Source organism: Octopus bimaculoides, chromosome 18, assembly GCF_046866305.1.
Source record: "Octopus bimaculoides isolate indiv1 chromosome 18, ASM4686630v1, whole genome shotgun sequence".
Classification (NCBI taxonomy): domain Eukaryota; kingdom Metazoa; phylum Mollusca; class Cephalopoda; order Octopoda; family Octopodidae; genus Octopus; species Octopus bimaculoides.
In genome coordinates this window covers 28,835,994-28,850,632 of record NC_142945.1, presented here as the reverse complement: position 1 = coordinate 28,850,632, position 14,639 = coordinate 28,835,994, and the positions used below count along the sequence as shown (strand labels likewise).

General features: G+C 35.3%; 1 protein-coding gene and 1 pseudogene across 11 annotated transcripts in view; one reads left to right on the top strand and one right to left on the bottom strand.

The window, feature by feature from the left end:
- Positions 1-14,639, bottom strand: part of LOC106867760 (3',5'-cyclic-AMP phosphodiesterase 4C) — a 702,494-nt gene that overhangs the window by 304,760 nt on the left and 383,095 nt on the right. The window lies entirely within an intron of this gene.
- On the top strand, positions 7,843-9,149 carry LOC149132029 (uncharacterized; annotated as a pseudogene).

The following is a 14,639-nucleotide window of genomic DNA, read 5'->3' as shown; positions in this document are numbered from 1 at the left end:
TAGGTAAAATTATACTAATGTGTCCATCTGTTTTAATTTAATTTAATTCTATGCTTTTATGCAGCTGAGGATTGCTCTGCATTTAAATTGATGTGATGATTGCATTGTTCACTTTTGCTTGAAACGATCATACTGCATTACCTCTGGATATCCTTGCTGCTTATTTTGATTCTATCTATCTATCTATTTATCTATCAATATATATATATGACTGGCTTCTTTTAGTTTCTGTCTACCAAAACCACTCACAAAGCTTTGGTTGGCCTGAGGCTATAGTAGAAGACAGTTGCCCAAGATGCCACATAGTGGGACTGAACCCAGAACCATGTGGTTGGGAAGCAAGCTTCTTACCACAAAGCCATGCCAGTGCCTATGTATGTATGCATATATATATAACACACAAACGCGCGCATGCGTTTGTGTGTGTGTGTGTGTGTGTGGATTTGTTTTGTGAGAATTTTGATCTGAAACAAATACTGTATATTGATAAGTCGTATTATCAAAAGCAATAAACATAATTAACAGCTGCTGTTTTCCCAAAAAATATGTCTTGCATACTAATCCTGTAGTCTTCTAAATAGATATATTTTCAGATTTAGATTTCCAACTGATTTCTCTGTGTTATGTTACATCTGTACAGCAAGTGTTTTGGATTATGACATGGTATAGTTTTGATGTTTATTTGTTCATTTTGCTTACTTTTGTTGTTGCCAATATTAGAACATGTGTATGTATGCACACATGTGTATGCATGTGTGTGTATGCATGCATGTGTATGCCTCTCTATATGTGTGTATGCCTCTGTATGTGTGTATGCAGCTTTCTATGTGTGTGTGTGTGTGTGTGTGAGTGCGCATGTGTCTTTCTATCTGTGGTGGCTGACTTCAGTTGGTTTTAGCTTTATTATATCCTTATTCTTCTGTGGTGGTGGATTCTAGTTAGGGTTCATTTCATTTTTCTATTAAATATGTGTATGGGGTGTGTTTCCTGAGATTTGATGTTGTTTAATTTAAATGTCTAGAAAGGATCTTTACTTCAATATTTTCTATTGATCCATTGTGCTGTTACTGTATGGAATGTTGATAATGAATGTTTGCTCCTTAATCATCCTGTAATCCTTGTACTCAAACTATGGGTAATTTCTCCTATAAAGGCTGTGGTGGTTTCCCCTCATTGCCTTCTTATGAATCTCATGTTGTGTCTACATTTCTAGTGTTTCAGTTTATCACTGGTTATGTTGTGCACAATCAGCAGTTGTTGCCAGTGCAAAGAATTTTCTTAAATGAATATGGCTTACATAGTAGTTACTTGATGGATCAGCCTATTTCTTTCTACTACTCTAGTGTTTAAGTTTTGTGTCATATAATGATTTACTAAATTTATAGACTAATTTCCCTCTGGATGTAATATTGATGAATATCAAATCTTGTAATTTGTTTTGCAATAACAGGAGTTTTCCTAGTCCAGCTTTAATCTTTTTATCTTTCTAATCTGTTCCAGAATTTTCTCAGCTACATAGAGCAGATTCCATTTGCATTGTTGTTGATGCACTATATACATTTCATTTCCATTAAAACATCAACCTTAAAAACACATACATTTTCCACAAACTCTTTTCCAGAAAACTCTTGCCAATTTGCATCAAAACCATGCCCAGAGACAATGTTTTGGTACCAAAGGACAAAACTCTTAACCCTGTATGGTTTGTTTCATCATCTGTTTCACAGTAGCCACAAACCAGATATGTCTGTGCACCTCCAACTATAGAGAGCAGTCACTATATTTCATTTCATAACAGCTACCTCTGATGAGTGCACGGTTACATAATCAGACTGATATAACCCGCACATGAATGGAATTCTCTCTCCTTAGCATAGAACATTGTGCATAGAAAAATTTTTTAAATTTTTCTGTGTCTACACTCCCTAATTTCTGGTGGAAGTGGGAAGAATTTTCAAATGTGCCAGCTGGTTTTTTGAAACAGATCACAAGCCTCAACCAGTCTGATGAGTTTCAGCTTTTTCACACTCCGTAAAAAATTAAATTTGTAAAAATGCCAGTATCAGACTTAAACTGAAAATTAAATGCATTTATAATGAATCAGTAATGTGTGTGTGCATGTGTAAGAGAGAGAGAGAGAGAGAGAGAGAGAGAAAGAGAGAGAGAAAGAGAGAGAGAAAGAGAGAGAGAGAGTATGTGTGTGTTTAAGAGTGGATGAATGAATGTATATGTGTGTATGTCTGTGCACACACACACACACACACACACACATAGCATAAGAAGATATTTGCTGACTGTGCCACTGTGTAATACTAATACATTGGACAAGTGTCTTCTACTATAGCCCTGGGCTAACTAAAACCTTGAGAGGGTTTTTGTATATTTTATATATGTATACATGAATGTGTGTGTATTTGTGTGTGTGTGTGTGTTTGTCTTCACATCATCCAATGATGGTAAGTCTCCAGACTTCTGTGGAAATTTGGAAGCAAGTGAGAGTTGGTGACAAGAAAGAAAATCTAGCCCTAAAAAATCTGTCCCAACAAATTCCATATGGCTCATGCAAGCATGGATAAATTAGAAGTAAAAGTGATGCAGGTCACTTGAGAGCTGTACTGGTAACATGTAACCCTGTGTGACTTGTTGCATGGTCAGATCATGGCTGACTAAACTGGCAGCCTGTCAAGTTTGCATGGAGAGAAGGGTGATTTTGGACACCCAGAGTGATGAAAAATATATATTACTGTAATTGAATTAATAATCTGATCAAAAGAACGTTTTATTATCTCTGATTCCTTACAGTTTGTCAAGCTAAAGCAAATTGAATCTGAAACTGCAAATGATTCTGTAGTTGGGTTAAATACATTTTTAACACAATGAAGTATGACCCAGAAAACGGGTTTATTTTGTTAGTTTTTATCAAAATTTCAATCTGTGTGCAGAAAAATCTAGAACACTTTAACCCTTTAGCATTCAGATAACTCTGCCAAATAGAATGCTTATTTATTTACATTGTGTTGAATTAATAATGCATCATATCGCTTTGAGATTTCAGCCAAATGCAAAGACTGCTAACATTAACTTCTTTGTTGATAAAATTAAGAAACAAACAAAGGTTTACAACCCAACATTGAAAAAAATGCAAAAGATATATATATATATATATATATATATATATACACATACATAGGTGTAGGAGTGGCTGTGTTGTAAGTAGCTTGCTTACGAACCACATGGTTCCAGGTTCAGTCCCACTGCGTGGCACCTTGGGCAAGTGTCTTCTACCATAGCCTCGGGCCGACCAAAGCCTTGTGAGTGGATTTGGTAGACGGAAACTGAAAGAAGCCCGTCGTATATATATGTATACATATATGTGTGTGTGTGTGTGTATGTGTATGTTTGTGTGTCTGTGTTTGTCCCCCCAACATTGCTTGACAATCGATGCTGGTGTGTTTACGTCCCTGTAACTTAGTGGTTCGGCAAAAGAGACCGATAGAATAAGTACTAGGCTTCCCAAGAATAAGTCCTGGGGTCGATTTGCTCAACTAAAGGTGGTGCTCCAGCATGGCTGCAGTCAAATGACTGAAACAAGTAAAAGAGTAAAAAAGAGTAAAGAGTATATATATATATATAAAACAATCGTGAATTCAATTCCTAGTGGTGCGTTAGGTTCTTGAGCAAAACACTCTGTGATCACTTCAACACCTGATGCATGGTACACAACACAACTGTTCAGACAACATCAATGTGATGGAGAGAGTGAGCTAATGTGCAGCACAAACATTTAATCACTATAAACAACTCATTTGTGCAGGAGCTGAATGCTCATATGTCGACTTCGACAGGAGAGTCCATCATATATATATATATATATATATATATATCACTTAAAAATGGATGAACTTGTAAGAGAAGCAGACCCAGGAAAACACAAGAGGAAGTAATGAAAGCTGATCTCAAGATGCTGAATGTTAAGGTGGAGCTGATAAAGGATAAAGTTGATTGATGATTTGCTATGCTTGAAAAGACCCATTCATTACAGCAGAAATGATATCTTAAAACCATCTTGGGTATGCCTATATGTGGGGGCCCTGTTACCCTCCTCTCTCTGCCTTGTCCAAACACTTCCCCCATATTACATCCCTGACACCAATCACTTCTTTGTCTATAGTACTCTTCAGCTGCTGTAATCAGCTAAGAGCAGAATAGGTACATTACAACCCCCACTTCTTGGAACTACTTTCATTTCTCATCATAATCCCTACCTACACTATTTCCATCAATCACTGCCTTTTCTGCCTTCGACCATTACTCTCCCCTGCCATACTCCATTCTTAACACCTCTTTTAATTGCTATCACTCCTAATGCCCTCTCACATCTACCATCACACTTCACTTGCCATATTCCGTTGAGTCACTCCTGTATCCCTTACCATCATTCACTACATACATGCCTTCCCTCCAACCATGCAATCCACTGTATCTTGAGACGCTCTGGCATCCCACCATCACTTCCATCCTTCCAATTACTCAGCCTCATATCTCTCTTACAAGCCACCTGGGCTTGTTCTTCCATGACACTCGAGCAAATCAACATCATGCATAGAACTATCAACCCTCCTCCTCTCAAATACTAAGCCCCTCATAGAGTTGAGGGGCTTTTTCCTTCTTCTTCCTCTTCTCTCCAACTTTTATTTTCTTGTTTTGCAAGTTACTTGACAACTTCACCAGTGCTGGTTGCATGAAAAGAAGCTGTAAAGTGGCCAGCATTAGGAACAGCATCCAGCTATAAAAACCATGATAAAACTGACACAGGATCTCAATGCAGCCTTATGGCTCTTCATGCTGTCGAACCATCCAACCCATGTCAGCATGGTAAACAGACATTAAACGATGATAATGACGATGATGATGTATGTATGTATGTATGTATGTATGTATGTATGTATAGACTAAAATGCCATAACTGTGGCAAATTGAAACATTTTCATAGATATTGTAGAGGAATTCCTGATAATTCTGAACGGGTTTATGATGTGAGAAACAACGTAAAATGATGATAACATAGACAAAAATTACATAACACTAACGGCTAATTATATATCAATTCAAGTCATCGTCATCATCATCATCATTTAACGTCTGTTGTCCACGCTGGCATGGATTGGACAGTTTGACCAGAGCTGACAAGTTGAGGAGCTGCTCCAGACTCCAGTCTGATTAGGCATGGTTTCTACAGTTAGATGCCTGTCCTAATGCCAACCACTTTACAGAGTGTGCTGGATGCTTTTACAACTGCTTTTATTTAGTGCCACATGGGTGCTTTTACATGGTGTCACATGGTCACTTTAACGTGGCACCACATGGATGTTTTTAAAGATCTTAATGAAATCTTCATCTATAAATAATTGTGAAATTTTTAAAGAGCTATATGTGGGTGCCAGGTATTTCATAATTATTGGTTCATCCAAAAGACAGTTACCAACAGATGTTAAACTATGATGTGGCTGTTAACAGTTATCAACTAATGTTAAGCTATGTAGAAGTAATAAGTTTTGATGGCTGGAATTATGAAATTATGAGTGTAGAAAAATAGAACAAGGTTAATTACTAAAAGTCATGTGTTTGTTTTTTAAAAGGCATTGGTTAAGTGTTTCAGGTATTTTTTCTAACCTTGATAAAACAACATCAACAATTTGAAGATAGAAGGAACTTGAATTTGTTCTGTGAAGCCACTTCACAATCTCCTAATGCAAGATACAAGAATTAATTTTCAAATTTAGGAAAACTGTAAATTATGACATCATAAACTTATTTCAGATTTGAGAATACTATTTGTTTAGGTAAGAAAAACAAAATAGAAACCTTAGAATGTGCACTGATTATAAAGTTTATGTCAAGAAAAGTCAAACATATTCTTATCTTACTTCAAATATTGAAACAGCATTTACAAATATGTTGCATGCTAAGAATTTCTTCTCTACTTTAGACTTGAAGAGCACTTATTGGTAAAATGAATTGGACTAAGAGTCAAGAAAGCTGTGTGCTATAAATACAAGTGGTGGTCTTTATTTAGTAAATCAGCTGTAAATGAGATTAAAGAACAGTTGTTCTATATTCCAGCATTGCATAGAATCACTATTTAAAGTGCATAAAAGGTGTTTTTATATACCAAGATGGCATTTTGGTTTATGCTTCTTGAGAATAACATATGTTACAAGCATTGATTTCATAGAAGTGAATATTTCAAAGGACTTTTAGAAAAGGTAATGGACTATTGTGTTCCAAATCAAAGGAAGATATTTCAAGATATTTCAACTTGATATATATTATTATTGAAGATTTATTTCCAACTTTTCTAATATCAAAGCTACTGCTGATGTAAAAGAAAGTTTTATAAGACAGCATATGACTACACTAAGACACTTTAACCAGTTTTCCTATATTTTGATAATTTTGAATTGATAAAGACATTTTTCTAACAGTTAATGCATCACAAAACGTGCTGACATATTACTCGAGGAAGGTGGGTTAAGTGTTTATATCAGACAAGCATTAGAGTCTTACAACAGCCACAGGAGTAATAAAAATGACTTGAATCATGGCAGCTTATGCAACCCATCACAGCTTAAAAAACATGTATGTATAATATATATAAATAATATATATACATATGTATGTATAACATATATAGTATACATAAATATATATATATATACACACACACACACACACACATATACATATATATATAGTATATATAAATGTATATATATACATATGTATGTATAACATATATATAGTATACATAAATATATATATATATAAATATATATATATATATATATATATATATATATATATATATATATACACATACATATATATATATAGTATATATAAATGTTTAATATACATACATATATATCATCATCGTCATCATCATTGTTTAACGTCTGCTTTCCATGCTAGCATGGGTTGTAACGATTTGACTGAGGACTGGCGAACCTGATGGCTGCACCAGGCTTCAATCTGATCTGGCAGAGTTTCTACAGCTGGATGCCCTTCCTAATGCCAACCACTCCAAGAGTGCAGTGGGTGCTTTTATGTGCTACCTGCACGAGGGCCAGTCAGGTGGTATTGGCAATGGCCATGCTCAAAATGGTTTTTGTAGGTGCCACCTGCACAGGAGACAGTCCAGCGGCACTGGCAACAACCTCGCTCAAATGTCTTTTCACGTGCCACCAGCACAAGTGCCAGTAAGGCGACGCTGGTAACGATCCCGCTCAAATGGTGCTATTTACATGTCACTGGCACAGAAACCAGACAGCTGCTCTGGCAATGATCACACTAGGATATATATATATATATATATATATATGTGCGTGTGTGTGTGTGTGTGTGTGTGAAGGCGCATGGCTCAGTGGTTAGAACATCGAGCTTACGATCGTGAGGTTGTGAGTTCGAATCCTAGACTGGGCTGCATGTTATGTGCAAGACACTTTATTTCACACTGCTCCAGTTCACTCAGCTGTAGAAATGAGTTGTGATGTCACAGGTGCCAAGCTGTATCGGCCTTTGCCTTGGATAACACTGGTGGCGTGGAGAGGGGAGGCTGGTATGCACAGGTGACTGCTGGTCTTCCATAAACAACCTTGCCAAGACTTGTGCCTGGGAGGGTAACTTTCTAGGTGCAATCCTATGGTAAGTCATGACTGAAGGGGGTCCAAAATATATATATATATATATATATATATATTTATAGAGAGAGGGGGGAGGGGAGAGAGGGGGAGAGGGGAGAGAGGGGGGAGAGAGAGAGAGAGAGAGAGGAGGGAGCCAGTCTAAAGCTGACTCTCCCAGAAGAGCTGATGAATAACATTGCGAAGAGGACAGTAGTATACAGAACGTTGTCTATGTTCTCGAGCAAGACAGAGTTTACCCCAACAGAAGAAATAGAGGAATGCCTCGAAAAAGTTAAAAAATTGACCACATTCTATACACATGGAAGAAAGTATGGCACAGTGGAAGTAAGGTTTGGCAATGAAGAAGATGCCATAAACCACTCCATGAACCCGTTACGAACAATGAAATGGATACTACTCCCGACGTACTGTGGCAAATGCGTTGCCAGAGTGAGAGTTGGAAGAGTGCCCCCCAAAATTAAGGAAGAATGGCTGGTGGTAATCATAACACACGATATAAAGGAGGGGGTGGAAATCCTCAAGATAACGAGGACCCAAAAGGTCAATTGGTGGGGATATGGCCTCAAAGTGACCATGCAGTTGTCTTTGGAGGACTTGCATAGTGTAGCGGAGGAAAAAGTACTCCCGGAAGACACCAGACTTCGAATAACAGTAGAATGAAGACCACCAACCTGCTGCCTATGCAGTAAAAAAGGGCACATGAAAGCAAGATGTCCCGAGAAGGAAAATGAAGAGGAGAAGAAAAGTGAAGAAAACAATACCGAAGAGGTAGTACCAATAAAAGAGACAGATAGAGTGAAGGAACCCTTCATAGAAGTAAACATGAGGAAGAGAAAGGAACAGGTGAATTCTCCCCCAGACAGTCAAAAAAGGCTAAAAGAGATTGTGATGGAAGAAAAGAGAAATAGGTGCGAAACACCAACAGAAGTAGTAGTGAAAGAAGGCACACAGAAAAAACAGCATAGCAACAGGTAGAAAGAGGAAGCGTTTATAAAATTGGTTATGAATGTTTCTGCACGCCCGGACAGATCAGGACAGGAGCCGAAGCAAGCAGAAGTGAAAAAGAAGAGATACAAGTGACATTTAATCACGTATACCAAAAGTAGAGAAATAGAGAAAAAGATTGTAAAATATAAATCAGTAATAAGAGTAAAGCTGCCACCAGGAAAACACCCGGAAAACACTAAAGGAATAGTCATAGATAGAGAGAGACTCGAGAAATTGAGAGAGATGTTTGGAAGTTACATGGACCTGCTGAGGGTTGAAGTCGAGTTTGACAAGTTCCCACCGGTCATGGAATTAGAAGATTTGAAACGCTTTATGAACGTTTAAAAGCAAGTGAGTAAAATTTGTGTTTCATAAAAAAAAAAGGAGGAAAAAATAGATTGTTAAATAATTTAAAGGAAAAAGAAAAAGAGCAATCCCAAAAAAGAAAAGACTGTAAGAATGTTTAATTGTAAAAAAGAAATCATGGTTTCATCTCGGAGCGGGACCGAGAAAACTGTTTCATATTCATTGTAATTTAATTCATTTTATATTCATTCTTTCATTTGTTTTCTGTTCCCGCATATATATATATATATATATATATATATATATATATATATATATATATATATATATATATATATATATATATATATATATATATATATATATATATATATATATATATATATATATATATATATATATATATATATATATATATATATATATACATATATACATACATACATACATACATACATACATACATACATACATACATACATACATACATACATACATACATACATATATATATATATATATATATATATATATATATATATATATATGTATGTATGTATGTATATATACACACATACATATATAGGTGTAGGTGTGGTTGTGTGATAAGAATCTTACTTCCCAACCACATGGTTTAGGGTTCAGTCCCACTGCATGGCACCTTGGGCAAGTGTGCTCTACTATAGCCTCAGGCTGACCAAAGCCTTGTGAGAAGATTTGGTAGACAGAAACTGTAAGAAGCATACATACATACATATATAGAAAAAAATTAAGGTACTCAGAAATCTGGATGTTTGTACATTTACAGATTTTTATTAATGTCACATGTTTTATAAATTAAATAAAGCGCTTTTCACCTAATCATGTAGGATTGTCAAATTGTTTTGAGCCAACCTTGTGGTGGGGTCTCTTTATATAGTTTATTGAGTGTGTAGGGGTGGAGAGAGAGATATATAGGATAGTAAGAGAGGGTGAGGAATGTATGTATGTATTTATATGTCTGCATATGTGGGTGTGTCTTTGTTTGTTCCCCCATCACTACTTGACAACTGGTGTTGGTGTGTTTACATCCCTGTAAATTAGCAGTTCAGCAAAAGAGATTGATAGAATAAGTACTAGGCTTGAAAACTAAGTACTGGGGTCAATTTGTTTGACAAAAAACCTTCAAGGTGGTGCTCCAGCTTGGCCACAGTTAAATGACTCAAACAAATAAAAGAATAAAAGAATATATATATATATATATATATATATATAAGTAATTAGTGGGGCTACTGGAAGACCTTATGTCTGGCAACAGTATTCTGCACAATGCCATACAAGCAAAAGTCGTGATTGTCAGACAATTTCTACGACCATATCAGCCATAATATCTGGTCACCTAACTCCCCCAGACTGCAACCCCCTTGTGTGGGTCGCAGTTGAGTGAGAGACCAACAAAACTCTTTGTAACACCAAAGATGAACTGAAGGCAAGGATTATGGCAGCATCCACCAATTTAAACAAGGAGACCATCCAGAGGAGTTGCAGGATATTCTGAAGTGGTCTGGAGGCTGCAGTTGAAGCCAATGGTTATTTTATTGAATAAATTTACATATTTTTATGTAATTTTGGTAAATATATCTGTTAAAATGAGATGTCAGTGTTATTTTCATTTTTGTGTAATTTAGATGACAATATATTCACTGCACTCTGTGTACATATATATATATTTATATATATATATATATATATATATATATATATATATATAAACACACACACACATATCTATGCATATGTGTGTGTATACACACACACACACACATGCATACACACACACATACACACATATATATATCATCATCAGTTAATGTGTGTTTTCCATGCTGGCAGAGGTTGGATCTGGCAAGCTAAACAGCTGCACCGGGCTCCAGGCATTTGTTTTGACTTGGTTTCTACAGCTGGATGTCCTTTCTAACACCAACTACTTTACAGAGTGCACTGTGTATTTTACATGGCACTGACACTGATGCTCTTTTATGTAGCACTGGCATGGTAGTGGGCAGCAGACTGTTAGAAAAAATGTTGAGATTTTATGCTTTAATCTAGAATTGGCTCACTAGTCTCTACAATTTCTTTTCTCAAAGATGTGAATGCCACCAGCTGTACTTCTCAATGAAGTACTTAACAAGTAGTCATTTTATTTCAGTATAACTTTGAAACTGGCAAAACCATTAGCATATTGGGAAAAATGCTTAGTGGGATTTCGTCCATCTTCAGAGTAAGAGTTTAAATTCCTCCAAGGTCAACTTTTCCTTTCGTTCTTTCAGGGTTGATAAAATAAGTACCAGTTGAGCACTGAAGTCAATGTTATCAACTTACACCCATCTCTGAAGTTGCTGGCCTTGTGCTCAAATTTGAAACTAAGATAGCTAGTCAATAAAATGGAAAAATAATATTAAACTTCAACTGATATTTTTCACCCACATCATATTCATTCTTACTTTACTTTTTAATGTACAGTGAATTAAATACTTTCACCTACCTTGACATACACACATATATACATATCAAAAAGTATGCATGATTTGAGACTAGGATGCCTACTCTCACCCACCATTCCCAATAAGCTTCTAAAATGCATCATTAAAGAAACTGAAAGTCTTGGCTCATAAAAGTTTGGTGTTCATTGATGTGCTCTACAAAGATATTTGATATGTTAAGCTTAATATTCACAATCTTTAACAAATTGAAAATATCCACTAAACAAATAAATATAAAAATGGGTCATGAAAATAAATGGTGTGATGTGCAGCAAGTTGCTATCACTTAGCAAAGAAAGTATCATATTGGATGATTCTGGAATAGAATACATCACAGAATTTATGTTTCTTAGCAGTACAGAACCAAATAGATCAGAAGACATGAAAAATGCATCTCACTAGCATCTATGGTGTTTAGAAGAGACAAATAAATACACACACACACATACATACATATACACACACTCACACATAAATAAGTTTGTGTGTGTGTGTGAGTGTGTGCACACATGTGCGTATGTGTGTATGCGCATGCGTGTGAATGTATATATGTGCATCAGGTTGAGTCAAAATTCTTTTCAGATTTTCACTGATGATTTTTGGTAACACGCATCATGATATGGTATCATTAATTTGATACAACTTGTTTATTCTTTATTTTCATACATAAGATATGAAAATTAATTGTTTATCCTTTATTTTACAAATCTGATAATAAATGGTGAAAACATTGTAATTAGAGCCATTTTACACTATCTAGCAGCAAAAAAAAAAAAAAATTAATGATGTGGAAGGCCTAGGAATTGTCAACAAATGTCTGGCACAAAACTAGTTCAGGTGTTGCAAGGAAGTTAGTTGGTGAATAGATCATCTTCTAGGTTTTACCTTGCCTGTTTACGCATGTTTAAAATGTTATCTGAGCTTGCTACTGAAACAGTTGTAATAAATTTTAAACCACATTTGTGTTCTTTGATACCTATGCCATACCTGGAATCAACCTTGAGTCAGATCTATAATTTATATTGGATTTACTGTATATATATATATATATATATTTGTATACATATATATACATACATGTATATATACATCGTGTGCACACACTCACACAAACTTATCTATGTGTGAGTGTGTGTATATGTATGTATGTATGTGTATGTGTGTGTGCATATATAAATTGATTTTCAAACCTTGTTGGGTTCTCATTAGAGGCATCTACATCATTCTGACAGTCTCCAGAGAAACATGTAACCAAACTGTTTATATACTCAACAAATGCAGCAGTTACTCTTTGAAGGGGTCCCTAATTTGCATACCGAAAATGTTTAACACTATAAATACCAGCGGCCTGTCGGGGATTGTAGTCCACACAGCATCGAGGTATGATATGATAAATATGTAACATGATGTGTATATATATATATATATATATGTGTGTGTATATATATATATATATATATATATATATATATATAATAATATTATTAGGGACAAAATCCAAAATTACAGGTAATTTTCATCGATGAGTTCTTGAAAATTGGTTATTTTCCCTAAAACTATATATATATATATATATATATATATAATAATATTATTAGGGACAAAATCCAAAATTACAGGTAATTTTCATCGATGAGTTCTTGAAAATTGGTTATTTTCCCTAAAACTATATATATATATATATATATATATATATATATATATATATATATATGTATATATGTATATATGTATATATATATATATATATATATATATATATATATATATATATATATATATATATGTATATATGTATATATGTATATATATATATATATATATATATATATATATATATATATATATATATATATATATATATATATATATATATATATATATATATATATATATATATATATATATATATATATAGGCGCAGGAGTGACTGTGTGGTAAGTAACTTGCTTACCAACCACATGGTCCCGGGTTCAGTCCCATTGCGAGGTATCTTGGACAAGTGTCTTCTACTATAGCTTCGGGCTGACCAAAGCCTTGTGAGTGGATTTGGTAGATGGAAACTGGAAGAAGCCCATTGTATATGTATATATATGTATATGTATGTGTGTGTATATGTTTCTGTGTCTGTTTGTCCCACCCAACATCGCTTGACAACCGACGTTGGTGTGTTTATGTCCCCATAACTTAGCGGTTCGGTAAAAGGGACCGATAGAATAAGTACTAGGCTTACAAAGAATAAGTACTGGGGTTTATTTGCTCGACTAAAGGGGGTGCCCCAACATGGCCACAGTCAAATGACTGAAACAAGTAAAAGAGAAGTACAATCTATCCTATTGCTGCCACCAGGGGTATGCCCTAGTGGTAAATTTCAAGCCACTGGACCCTACAACCCAGATATACCACCTGCACCACTTACACCAAGATCACTGTCAACAACCATGAGCAGGACTGCGAATAACCAATCCCCAGTGCTTGTTCATGCCTGCCTTCTCACATACTCTCACTCCTTGTACATACCCTCACAAGTATATATACACGTGCACACACACATACATATGCACGCACACACACACACACACACACATGGATGTGGAAGTGCACCCTGTGTGTGTGCTTGTATACACACACACACTTATATATACGTATATGTATGTGTGTGTATGTGTGTATTTATGCATATATGTGTATGTGTGCGTATATGTGTGTGTGCGTATATATATATATATATATATGTTGTATGTGCATATGTGTATGTACACCTATGCACACATCCACACTCACACATAAATACAGACACACACACACACATAGACATATAAGCACATATACACACATATACGTATATACTTGTACATCCACACACACACACATATACGTATATACTTTCACATCCACACAAACACATCACACCACCCCTTCCTACTTCCTCTCCAATCACATGACCGAATTCCTGTCTACCACATGGTTGACTTCCTGTTCATCATGCAGTATTTTCCATGTAATTGTTGTTGCTGAAATACCAACATCAAACCTTTCTCGACAAATTGCAGCCCATCTACTGGTTATAACATTTGACTTTCTCGAATTGATCTCTCATTCAAATTTCTGATGGCTGAGG